Here is a 14,131-nt window from a genome sequence, read left to right as displayed (position 1 = left end):
AATAAAATAAACAGCTAAACTCTTTGAAATGTCTTCCACATTTCTCCGTTCACTTAGGAAGCACAGACTTCACTGAAAACCAAGTAATTATACTCACTAGGGAAGGAGGTGGTATATGACACCTGCTTTCAAAGCAATGTTTTTTTAAAACCTCACTTCTAATCTTTTTCCCTATCTTACTCAAAAGCATCATTTGCCAGCAATAGATTCACACATTCAGTTTTTTCCTTCTCTTACGGCATGAAACATATTACAACTTAATCTTTTCCTGCATATAAAACATTTCTTTGAGCTAACGAGCCCAGGGAATATATGTTCTGGCTAATTTCTAAAATGATTGCATTTTGAAAGGTTAAAGCACATAGTGTTCTAAGCAGGATTCATGGAAGTTAGCAAAAGATAATAGACCCAGTAATTACTCTGGGTTCCTGAAAGATGGAAGGAAGATGAATGGATGGATGGATGGATGGATGGAAGGATGGATAGAAGGAAGGAAGGAAGGAAGGAAGGAAGGAAGGAAGGAAGGAAGGAAGGAAGAAGGGAGAAAAGGAAGGAGGGAGGGATGGAGCGAGAAGAGAGGGAGGGAGGGAGGGAGGGAGGGAGGGAGGGAGGGAAGATGTTCACAGACTCCCATGGGAAGCGGGATGGACATCAGGCTGGGAAACAGCCAAAATACAGGTCTGATCTGGTCCACATGCTATTTCTACTGGAACTGTGATCAATATTATCTATGAATGTTCCCTTTACTTTATTTTTTCCAATTCAATATCTCTTCTTATTTCTTCATCTCCCTTCTATGACCCTTCCATGGGCTGGGCAACAAAGCACAGAGGGACAACCTTCAGAACACAGCAGTCCTATAGAAGATGCACTAAGGGAAGTGCCCCCAGGCACAGAGGGAGAGCAAAATAGGCCCTGGTTAAGCCTAGATTACAACTCCAGGGGAACTCCCCACCACCAGCTCCCCAAGAAAATTATTTGGAAAATCACAAGCAGGGGCTCATATGTCAACTTTCTTCTAGGTGCGCACTGGTGACCAAAGTAACAGAGTTCCAAGGAAATATTAGCTCACAGGGAAAGTGCTCGCTTTGGCAGCACAAATACTAAAAATTAGCTCATAGGGGAAAATAATGACACAATAATAACAGTAGCAGCAGAATAGATGAAACAAATAGAGCAATAATTTTTTAAAGTATAATTAAATATTTACAGAGAGGAAAAGAAGCATAATGGGAAAACAAACCAGAAATAAACAACCATGAAAAATAATCACGTGGATATAAAAACATGATTGCTGTAGTAAAGAACTCAATGGGTAGGCCGAATAACAGAATATAGAATTAAAAGTGATTGGGCTGGCCAGAAGATCCAGTCAAAGACTTATCCCAGAAGGTATTAAGAAATTTTAAATAAGGGGCGCCTGGGTGGCACAGCGGTTGGGCGTCTGCCTTCGGCTCGGGGCGTGATCCCGGCGATCTGGGATCGAGCCCCACATCAGGCTCTTCTGCTATGAGCCTGCTTCTTCCTCTCTCACTCCCCCTGCTTGTGTTCCCTCTCTCGCTGGCTGTCTCTATCTCTGTCGAATAAATAAATAAAATCTTTAAAAAAAAAAAAAAAGAAATTTTAAATAAAAAGAAAAAAAGTTGAGATACAGAAGAGAGATGTAGAGCTATCAGTATTTAGTGGTAATACCATTAAATGAGAGGAATAAGAGAAATAAATGAGAGAAATAAAAGGAGGGGAAAACATGCTTGAAGAACAATGACCGATAATTTGCCAAAATAAAAAGATTTGCAATATTTCAAATTAAAAGGGATCATAGAGTTTGACACAGAATAGACTTGTATATGCCTACATATAGTAAAAAGAATATCCAAAACACCCAATTCTCAAAGGGGACAAAAAATGAATTCCAGAGAGTAAAGCAATTTGCCTAAAACAGGAGAGGAATCAAACTGATATTAAAATTTTCAATACCAACATTGAATATAAGAAGAAAATGGTATAACACTTTTATTTTGAAGGACAAGGACTTGAATTAAATTTTATATCCAGTTGAATTATCATTTACATATAAGTACGAACAGTAAACAACTTCTGGACCTGCACAGAAAGGTACGGTGTTCATAAAGGGAATCATGATAAAGAGGAAGGAGGAGTAGGAGGGGGAAAAGAAAGAAGGAAAGAGAGGGGGGAGGGAGGGATGAAAGAAAAGCAAAGAAAGGCAGGAAAAGAAAATATGACTGCTAGGAAATATAAATAATATAGTAGAAATAAGTTTTCATTATTTATAATAATGAAAATAGCTTCAGCTGACTAATCCAAAGACAGAGATTTTCAGAATAATTTTTTAAATCCAGCAATACGTTGAATGTAAGAAATATATTTAAATATTACTCAGCCATAAAAAAAAATCTTGCCCTTTGCAATGATGTGGATGGAGCAAGAGAGTATAATTCTAAGTGAAATAAGTCAGACAGAGAGACAAATACCATTTGACTTCACTCGTGTGGAATTTAAGAAACAAAACAAACAAGGGGGAAAAAAAGAGACAGAGAGAGAGAGGCAAACCAAGAAACAGACTCTTAACTATAGAGAACAAACTGCTAGTTACCTGAGGGGTTGTGGATGGGGAGATGGGTGAAACAGAGGACGGGGATTAAGGAAGGCACTTGTTACCATGAGCACTGGGGTTGTATGGAACGGCTGAATCACTATATTGTACACCTGAAACTGATAATACACGGTATAGTAACTAACTGGAATTTAAATAAAAACTAACTAAATAAATAAATTGAAGAGAAACAAAACAGTTAAAAGTAAATAGATGGAAATTTATACCAAGCAAATGCTAAAGAGCAGAATGCCCGAGCATCAGATTTATGATGATAAATACTATAATATCATAAATAAACCACAAAAAGATAACTTTATAATCCTATCTCTCTAATAATTAAAATAACACTACTGTAATATCATAAATATTTACAAAAGAATAACTTTAATATTTCTTGATCCTTAAAATTAAAATACTACTAAGTAACCCATGAGTTAATACGAAGTCAGAAAGAAACTGTTAAAATTCAGAGCTGAAAAACAATATAAGAACAACATGACAAAATTAGTGAGACACAACTGTAGAAGTATTTAAAAGGGAAATTTTAGTTTCTGAGTACATTAATTAAAAAATAAGGAAGACTTGGGGCACCTGGGTGGCACAGCGGTTCAGCGTCTGCCTTCGGCTCAGGGTGTTATCCCAGCGTTCTGGGATCGAGCCCCACATCAGGCTTCTGCGCTATGAGCCTGCTTCTTCCTCTCCCACTCCCCCTGCTTGTGTTTCCTCTCTCGCTGGCTGTCTCTATCTCTGTCAAATAAATAAATAAAATCTTAAAAAAAAAATAAGGAAGACTTGGGGCACCTGGGTGGCTCAGTGAGTTAAGCGTCCAACTCTTAATTTTGGCTCAGGTCATGATCTCAAGGTCCTGGGCTCCATGCTCGGGGGGAGTCTGCTGGAGATTCTCTCTCTCCCTCTGCCTCTCCCCCCACTTCCATACTCTCTCTCTAAAATCAATAAATAAATCTTTTTTAAAAATAGGGAAGACTGACAACAAATAAACTAAGCATTTAATAAGCTAAAAGACTACAGCTCAATAGCAAAAATAATAATCATAATTTGTTTCAAAGTGGGCAAAGGACTTGGATAGATATTTCTCCAAAGATGACATACCGTTGGCCAACAGATATATGCAAAGGTACTCAACATCACTAATCACCAGGGAAATTCAAATCAAACCACAATGAAATAGCACCTCACACCTGTTCGTATGGCCATTATTTTTAAAAGAGAGAAAGGAAGTATTGACAAGAGAGGAAAGAGATTGGAACCCTTGTGCGCTGTTGATGGGGATATAAAATGCTGCATTTACTACAGAAAACACAAAGGAGCTTTTTCAAAAAACTAAAAATGGAACTACCACACGATCTAGCAATCCTACTTCTGGGTATTTATCCAGAAGAACTGAAAGCAGAATCTTGAGCTATTTGCACTTCCGTGTTCATTGCAGCATTATTCACAATAGCCAAGAGGTGGAAACAACATAAATGTCCATCAGGGATAAATGGGTAAGCAAAATGTAACATAAACGTACAATGAAATATTTTTCAACCTTAAAAAAGAAAGAAATTCTGTCATAGGCTACACCATGGATGAACCCTGTAGACATATGCTAAGCGAAAAAAGCCAGTCACAGAAGGACAAGTATTGTCTGATTCCGCTTATATGAGGAATCTAAGCAGTCAGACTCATAGAAGCAGTTCACACCATGGTGATTTGCCAAGGGATGGGGGGTGGGAAATGGGGACTTGCTGGTCAGTGAGTATAGTCTCAGTTATGCAAGATGAAAAAGTTCTGGAAATCTGCAATACTGTAAATATTGTAAGCATCTTATAAATATTGTAAAGCAATATGTATATAGTTAACAGTACTGTACTATACAATTAAGAATATGTTACAAGCATAGAGGTCATGCTACCTGTTTTTACCACAATAAAAGAAGCTAGAAAAAGAATATTAACATAAACACAAAGAAACAAGAAAGAAATAATAAAGCGTAGAAATAAGTGAAAAAGAAAAAACAAACAGCAAACCACGATTTAAAAAAAAGATTAGTAATATAAATCTCTAGTAAGAACAAACTGCCAAACACAGAAGAAACTACATACACACGCACATGCACACCCACACACGCACAGAAGGAAAAAAGAAATAAATTCAGATACAGTAGAGATTTTTTTTTTATAAAACAACAAGATTTTTATAAAACAACAAATTTTTATAAAACAACAAGATTTCTGAGGACCTACAGAAAACTGATATGTTCCGAGAAAAATATAAAATGTCCAAACTGGCACATGTGAAGTTAGAGAATTTTAATGAATCGATAATCATTTTTTAAAAATGAAATAGTAACCAAAAACCTTTGCTCACCTAAAAAGCCACAGCATAGACAGATTTTCAGATGAATTCTACTAAATTTTCAAGAAATAAATATTCCAATCTAAACAAGTCTATTTTTAAGAATAGAAAAAGAAGGGCGTCTGGGTGGCTCAGTCAGTTAAGTGTCTGCTTTTAGCTCAGGTCGTGGTCCCAGGGCCCTGGGATCGATCCCACATCAAGCTCTCTGCTCAGCGGGAAGCCTGCTTCTCCCTCTCCTCCCCACGTATGCTCTCTCTCACTATCTCTGTTGCTATCTCTGTCTCTCACTCTCAAATAAATAAAATAAAATCTTTAAAAAAAGAATAGAAAAAGGTAAAACAACCCTACTCATTTTGTGAAGCTAATATACACTTGATACAGAAATCAGATGAGAAAATAAAAATATAAGCCAATTTCAATTTTAAAAATAGATGCAAGGTCCACACAAAAATCTACATCGAAATACTTTTAGCAACTTAATTCATAATTGCCAAAACTTCGAAGCAACCCAGGTGTCCTTCAGTCAGTGAATGGTAAACAAACAGTGCCAATTCATACAATGGAGTAGTCAGTGACAGGACGGAATACGCTATCAAGCCATGCACCACCAATGACTCTTACATGCATATTGTTACAGGAAAAGAGCCAGTCTGAAAGACTTCATAGTTTATGATTCCATTTTATAGCACTTTGGAAAAGGCAGAATGAGAGCGACAGAAAACAAATCAGTGGACACCAGGATCTGTAGAGGGGAAGGGTTGATTAGGTGAAGCACAGGAATTTAGGGCAGTGAAACTCTTCCGTCTAGGACTATAGTGGGGGATTCATGACAGGGAGCATTTGTCAAAACCCATAGGCCTTAACAGCGATGAAAGTAAACTCAATGATATTTACGGATCTATAAATATCTCTGTTCTGAACACATAAACAATATATATATTTTCAAGGGTTTATAAGCACTTACTTTATGCCAGTCACTAATCTTATGCTGTAGACATACTAACCTATTTATTCATCAAATAATCATATACAAATTAAGCAACTGAGGCACAGAGAGGCTAAGCAGCGTGCCACTGTCGTGTGAGGAGCAGACTCCAGGTTCTAATGCCTGTATCCTCACACAGCAGGCGGGGCAGGTGGTTCAGACCTTTTGTGTGGCCATTGTGGAGAGGGAGGATGCAGAGGTAGGGAGAGAGATGAAGGGAGAAAGTACTAAAATATAACACAAGAAGGGCACCTTCTAAGACTGATGATGAGATAAACCAGACTGAGGAAGATTAACTTAAATCTGTGCATCTGATGCTTTTTTTAAAAAGTGCTGACATTACCCAGGAAATTCTGATTGCTCTTCTAGCTTAGACAACTAAGCATTTAGATACATGGTTTTTACTAAATTAGCAACTTTATAGATGAGAAATATGTAGCCTGAAAGATTCAGGACTACTTGCCTAGAACATCTAAAGGACAATTAGATCCCCTAACTCTGGAAACTTACTCAACGCTTGCTTGGACTCTAGCACCAAATTTATATTCCTAATTGTGTTTCAATGTATTGACTGGAATTTCTCCCAACTGGAGAATTTCTCCCAACTGAAGATCAGCTGCCTAGCTCCTAGCATACATGTCTATTTCCAAAACCCTCTTCCTACTCTGTTTTGCCTCTCAGCTCAGACGTGTAAGTCCTATATGACATGTACTTGGGTACTTGAACTTGCAGATACTAACCAGTATCTATCCGCCCACCTGTCCATGCATGTTTTCAGTCAACAGGCACTGACTCCCTGCTATGTGCCAGGCACCAAGGACACAAGGAAAAGTTAGACACTAATCCTAATGGCAAGAAGCTCACAGTTCAAGAAGAAAGAACAACATACAAGTCAATGGGTGAAGTAAAATGAAATCTAACTCATTGGATTATCACTGGAGTTAAATGAATTAATGTATATAAATAACTCAAGATGTTTATAAAAAGTACTGTGGCTAGTCTTTAATAGCTACACCAGTTCCACAGAGCTTCCCCCCAAAGAGGCATCAACTTAATTATGGGCCATTTATTCATTCAGCAATGTCAGGCACTGTGAAAGGTGCTTGGGCAGAGTCGGCTAAGTAGACAGTCAAAGCTGTACTCCTATTTCCAAAGTATTGAGACATTTTTCATTGAGAAGTGACTGTATAGACCAGAGATCCTATCTCCCCTCCTCTCTTGCTTCTAGACGAGGTCATGTGGATTTGTTAGAGTAACCTTAGCCACTATAGCAAAGAGATCCCAACATTTCAGAGACTTAATAAAAGTGTATTCTGCTTTCCCTGCAATAAAATGAAAGTAGTCATGGTGAATGAAATGGAAACATTTCTAAATGGTCATCCAGCGACCCAGGTTCCTTTGTTTTGGGGCCCTGCCATGCCCCCGCACCTTATCATCACTGGAAGGGAAACAACAGGGCGAAAAATGATGCCCACTTTTAACCACCACAGCCCAGATGTGATAAAAGTCACTTCCATTCGTACTCCATTAATGAGACCCAGGAACACGGCTCTAGTTTGTGCTAGAGGGGACTCAGTAGTACCTGTCTGAACAACTACCCTCCAGTGACAAATCCACACAATTGAAGAAAAAGCATGCATTTGAATGGTACCATGTAACTAGTTCTAACCAATGAAATGTAAGAAGTACAGAGCATCACTCATGAACCCCAGTGGTGAAGCAGCCAGTGTATTTCTCCATCTTTCCCCCCTTCTTCCAAGTGAAAGGACCTCAAGGATAACTGAGCAAAAGAAGTTCTGATTGCCAATCACCGCACAGAAGAGACTCCCACTAGACAGGAATACTGGTTTGGACTGTAATATATCAAGAAATAAATTTCTCCTAAGTTCACCCACTAACATATTGGCATTTCTTTGGTATCACAGCTAGAATTGCCCAATTAATAAAATGCTATCCTTATTAATACAAACTCTATAAAAACTCTTAGTAAATGGCTCAGCACCTGGCACAGCACAGAGGTACAGCTCAGTAAATACTATGTACTTGCCTGTGTGCAAGTTCTTTAATGTCTTTTTGGGAACGTGTGATCCTCTTGCTTGTTAAATGACTTGTCACACATCTTCATTCCTCTCAAAGGTCCTCAGGATGTGGCTGTGGCCCTGCTGCTGCTCATATTAATGTGCAAAAGAACAAATATATCAGGTTCACATTTAGTGTCAGAAAAAAAAAATAGAACTTGGTACTTTCTCTACAGCACATTTTCCCACTTGCCTATTCATTTTTCAGACCTGTCCTTCTCAAGCTCTCTTCTGTGCTATGAAAAGCTATCCTGCTTTTGAATCCTAACAATTTAATTTAATCTACACAACTGTTTCTTTAAATAAACATGAATATTTACCATTATAAAAGGCATGAATTATTGAAACTTTTGAGAACAAATCTAATTAGATTTGAAGCCTCCATAAAGGTAAAAGAGGCCAGATGCCATCTGTATTAGTCTGCTAGGGCTGCCGTAGGAAAATATTATAGGCTAGGTGACTTACACAGCATGTACTTATTTTCTCACAGTTCTTAAGACTGGAAATCCAGAATCAAGGGACCGGCAGGGTTGGTTTCTCCAGAGCCTTCTTTACTCAGCTGTGTGCTCAAATGGACTTTTCTCTATGCGCGCTCCTGACATCTCTCTCTTCTCATAAAGACACTACCCCTTACTGGATTAGCATCCCACCCTAGTGATTTCATTTAACCCTAATTACCTTCTTAAAGGCCCCATCTCCAAATATAGTTACACTGGGGGCTAGAGCATCAAAATACAAATTCGGGTGGGACACAATTCAGTCCGTAACATCATCCCTAGAGGTACAATATCTTCATTCCCAAGGAACTCATCACTGTGAGTGCCACACAACTTATACACTTGTAGCTCTATCACGAGTATGAAAGGTGATTATTGGAGAATGAGTCACCGATATGGCAAAATAGGAGTTTTCTACTATCTTACCACCAAAGAACACTGATTTTGACAATCACCCAGGGGCAAGAGTGCCTTTGTGGAAGTCCAATAGTCCAACAGAGAAATTGCATTCCACGCCATTGGGGGAAAAAATCCATTATTGGACATAATGAAGAAGGTAAGAGGAGTAGTTTCCTTTTGCCTGTGTCACCCCTCCCTCAAGGTGGCACAGCTCAGTGCCAAAAGAGACCTTCTAGGCCCATGACTTCTCCCACAAAGACACGTGAGAATGTGAATGAGCATCTGGCTTCCCAAGCTATGCAGGATGCTGCCAAAGACATAGACTCCTTTCTTGCCCAATCCAGTATACTGGGATGTATTGCACAACCGGGATTGGGGGTGGCAGGAGGTGGCTAGAGAACAAGAGCCAGGCCCCTCAGAGGGCATCCAAGGGATGCAGTACTACTAATTGCATTGAAGACTCCACTAGGAAGTCTGCCTGTGAGCCAGTAGGGACATCTTGCCTATAGATCCCCCCAACTGGCCCATGGGTGCCCCCAACACTCCGTGTGCCTCACATACACACACTCTACCCCATGGCTGGATCCTTGTGTGTGCCCCTGAGAGTGACAAGACCAAGCCTTTGCAGATAGCTAATGAGTATGCACAGAAAGCTGGCCTAATTCTGTAGGACTGGAAGAAAACACACAAACTTGAGAGCATTTAGCACCATTCCAGGAAAAGCAAATGGAAGGCTGTCAGCACCTGACCCTGTTCTGCAGGGTCAAGAGAAGGCACACAATTTTAAGAATTCCCCCATAAGAAGGAAAAAGTATGGAGCAGCATATTGTAAAGGTTTGAGAAAGTCTCCGAATCCCTAACTGGGTTGATGGAAGATACTTCTCTCCTGATGTCAGTCAATAAAGACTAGAGGAGGTGACTGCTTCTTCACATGCAAAGAGAGCAATATAAGACTTCAAGGAACATGAAATATCAAGGAAATATGATATGCCAAAGGAATATGATAGCTTTCCGGTGACTGACCTTAAAGAAATCGAGATGTGTGGTTTGCATGAAAAAGAATTCAAAATAGTTTAAGGGAACTCAGTGAGCTAAGAAAACCCAGAAAGACAATTCCACAAAATCAAGAAAACAATAACAAACAAAACAAGAAGTTTAAAAGACAGGCCAAAATCATAAAGAACCAAGCAGAAATTATGGATTTGAGGAATACAATGAATGAAATGAAAAGTACAATGGAGAGTATAAATATCAAGCTTGATTAAGCACAACAAAAAAATCTGTGACGTAGATGAGAGATCATTTGAAATTACCCTGTCAGAAGAGAATAAAGAGAAAAAGAATAAAAAAGAGTAAAGACAGTCTATGTGAACTATAGAATACCATGAAAAGAAACAATCTATGTATTTTTATAGTACCAGAAAAAAGGAGGAAATGGGAAGAAAGTTTTTTTTTTATTATTATGCTTAGTTAGCCAACATAGAGTACATCATTAGTTTTTGATGTAGTTTTAAATGATTCATTAGTTGCATGTAACACCCAGTGCTCATCACAATACATACCCTCCTTAATACCCATTGCCCAGCTACCCCGTCCCCCCTCCCCCCTCCAGTTTATTTAAAGAAATAATGGCTGAGAACTTCACATATCTGGGGAGAGATTTGACATCCAAGTTCATGAAACTCATACATGCCCAAACAAATTCAACTCAAAGAGATCTTCTCCAAGACACATTATAATAAAATTGTTTAAATTAAAAACAAATAATTTTAAAAGCAGTAAGAGAAAAAAAACTTCACATACAAGGAAACCCGCATAAACCTGATTTCTCAGCGGAAACATTGCAAGCCAGGAGAGTGGGATGATATATTCAAAGTGCTGAAAGGAAAGAAAACAAAAACAAAAACAAAACAAAACAAAAACAACCCTACCAACCAAGCATACTTAACCTAGCAAAGCTGTCCTTCAGAACTGGAGCAAGAAAGACTTTCTCTGACAAGCAAAAGCTGAGAGAATTCATCCATACTAGACCTGCCTTAGGAGAAATGCTGAAAGAGGTTCTTCGAGCTGAAAACGAAAGAATGCTAATTAGCAACATGAAAACATATGAAAATATAAAACACACTGGTAAAGGTAGAATAAGTAAAATTCAGAATACTCCAGTACAGCAATATAATGGTTTGTTAACCACTTAACTCTAGTGTAAGGAATGTTATTTAGCACTAAAAAGGAATAAGCTATCAAACAGTGAAAAGACATGGAGGAACCTTAAATGAACTAAGGAAAAGAAGCCAATCTGAAAAGGCTACATATTACATGATCCCAACAATATGACTATCTGGAAAAAGCAAAACTGTAGAGATAGTAAAAAGATCAGTCGTGACCTGGGGTTAAAAGGAAGGGAGAGATAAACAGGCAAAACCCAGGGTAATTTCAGAGCAGTCAAACTGCCCTGTATGATCCCTGATGATGGATTCACGTCACTGTAAATGCGTCCAACATCTAGAACGTACAACATCGAACGTGAGCCCTAATATAAACTTTGACTCTGGGTGGTGTTAGTGCATCAACGTAGATGCTTCAATTTAAACAAATGTACCACTCTGGTGGGGGATGTTGCCAATGGGCAAAGCTATGCATGTGGTGGGCACATAAAGGAAATCTCTGCACCTTCCTCTCAATTTGGCTGTGAAAATAAAACTGCTCTAAAAAATAAAAATAAAGTCTATTAAAAAAACTTTAGAAATAGAGCCATAAAATAATCTTTATACCTAGTTCCCAGACCATTCTAATTAATAAACAAGATCTTTCTATATCAGAAATTGTGATTTTCTTTACCTGTATTTTCCTTTTTTTTTTTTTTTTTAAGATTTTATTTATTTATTTGACAGAGAGAGACAGCAAAAGAAGGAACACAAGCAGGGGGAGTGGGAGAGGGAGAAACGGGCTTCCCGCCTAGCAGGGAGCCCGATGCAGGGCTCGATCCCAGGACCTCGGGATCATGACCTGAGCCAAAGGCAGAAGCTTAATGACTGAGCCATCCAGGTGCCCCGTTACCTGTATTTTCCTTACCTGTATAAGCAGGGGTAAGGAATATCAGTATCTCTCCTTCAAATGGGAACAACCGCCAGTTATCACAGATTACCAGATGGAAAGGGCCAGAGCATTTCCCGGCATTAAATGCCAAGCAGGATGCTCAGTTTTACACAGATAGTAACTCATTTAACTGTCAAAACCACTTTAAGAAGAAATATTATTATCCTTGTTTAGCAAATGAGAAAACAAAGTCTCAAGAAATATTAAATAACTTATTCAACATCACTCAACAAAAGGAAAGAGAATACGACTGCAGGAAGCTCATGGCCTTTGAGGTGAAGAAGACTAAAATCCTGTCAACTACTAGCAATGAGCCTGGGCCGGTAACTTAATGGCTTTGTAAGAACTGACTGAAATAACGTCCCTAAAAGCCCGGCTTGCTCTCCTAGTATCCCTGCAATAAAACTCTGCCTTATACAGACTTGGGGAATGTGCTTTGGCGCAGGGCAGAGCTAGAAAAGGATTATCATCCACAACGACCTTAAAAACAGAATATTTAACTATTGATGTACTTTTATTTAATAGGACTTCCTGAAAAACCTCTTGTCTACTGAAGATTCATTTGAAATTATTAGCCTACAGGCATTATGGATACATGACATATACCGCTCTAATAAAAACGGATTAACCCCTCTCTCATATTTTATACCACACCAGGCACTGAAAACTAAGTCTGATGTAATAGACCTCTTTTGTGGTTTTAATCATAACGATTGTACCAAATGGCTTTTCTTTTTGTGCATGTGATAACATCATAATGGGAAGCTAAATCGATAGCATATTTCTCAATCTAATTATATGCCTTGCATTTCTAAACCAGTTTTAATGAAATACAATAAGTGGTAGTGTGGAAATTAGAAAAGGCTAAAAAAAAAAAAAGCAGCTGCAAATAGTGCTGTCAGTGGCAAGAACAGAAGTGTGAACTATGCCAGTATAGGTGAGCAGTGCCTTTCCATTTCAACTGTACAATAAAAAGACAAAGAGCAGGTGGTGCGGAGTTATCCAAACAAATCATTATTTTCAGAAACAAGCATTTTTACAGAATAAACCTAAGCTACAGCAGTTCAGAAATGGATAAGGAACATCAGAGACTGCAAAACTCATCTACACATACACATCACCTGTGACTCATAGCCAGGACACCAATTTGTAAATACCCTAACACCGTCATATAATGCTTAAATAGTTTCTTTCCTTATTTAGAAGAGTAACTCATGCTCATTACAGACATTTTTTAAAATATTGAGAGGTACAAAGAAACAAATACATTAACCCAAAATCCCATACCCAGAGATAAACCATGATTAACATTTTGTTATTTTTCCTTTATTTTTTCCAATATATATGTTGCACACTTGAAATGATAGAATATATGCATATTCAAACGGCAAAGTCAGAATGCATGGTCAGATAAAGTAGATAACTCACAGATCCTAACATAAAAAGATATTACTTTTATAGGTGCCACATTAGTTTCCTAGGCTCTCATAACAAAATACCATAGAGTGAGTGGCTTTAAACAACAGAAATTTTTTCTCACAGTTCTGGAGGCTAGAAGTCTGCGATGAAAGTAATGGCAGGGTTGGTTTCTTCTGAAGCCTCTCCCCTTGGCTTGTAGATGACTGTCTGCTTTGTTTTCATATGGTCTTCCCTTTGTGTATATCTACATCCATATTTCCTCTTCTTATAAGGAGACCAGTGGAATAGGGCCCACTCTAAAGACATCATTTTAACTTAGTTACCTCTTTAAAGACCTAATCTTCAAATATAGTCACATACTGAAGGACGAGGGGTTAGGACCTCAATACACGAATTTTGGAGGGACACAACTCAGCCCCTAATAGGTGCTATGAGGCAACACAAAAACGTCAAACATCCAATAAGATAATATGTTCTCGGCCTTGCAGCAGGTACTAGAGACATCAAGATTAGCAAACCAAGAGTCCTTATCCTTGCCCTTTAAGTCCTTATCCTGTAAGAAGCTTAAATTCGTTGCAAAGGAAGGACTATCTAGTAAATGTTTACAGGGAATTTATCAAAACCCTGGGGAAAAATGTGTAAGGGCTCATTATATACCATACACCAAAATAAATTACATACT

Source organism: Ursus arctos, unplaced genomic scaffold, assembly GCF_023065955.2.
Source record: "Ursus arctos isolate Adak ecotype North America unplaced genomic scaffold, UrsArc2.0 scaffold_12, whole genome shotgun sequence".
Classification (NCBI taxonomy): domain Eukaryota; kingdom Metazoa; phylum Chordata; class Mammalia; order Carnivora; family Ursidae; genus Ursus; species Ursus arctos.
The sequence above is the reverse complement of the archived record's forward strand: the minus strand, read 5'-3'. Positions refer to the sequence as shown.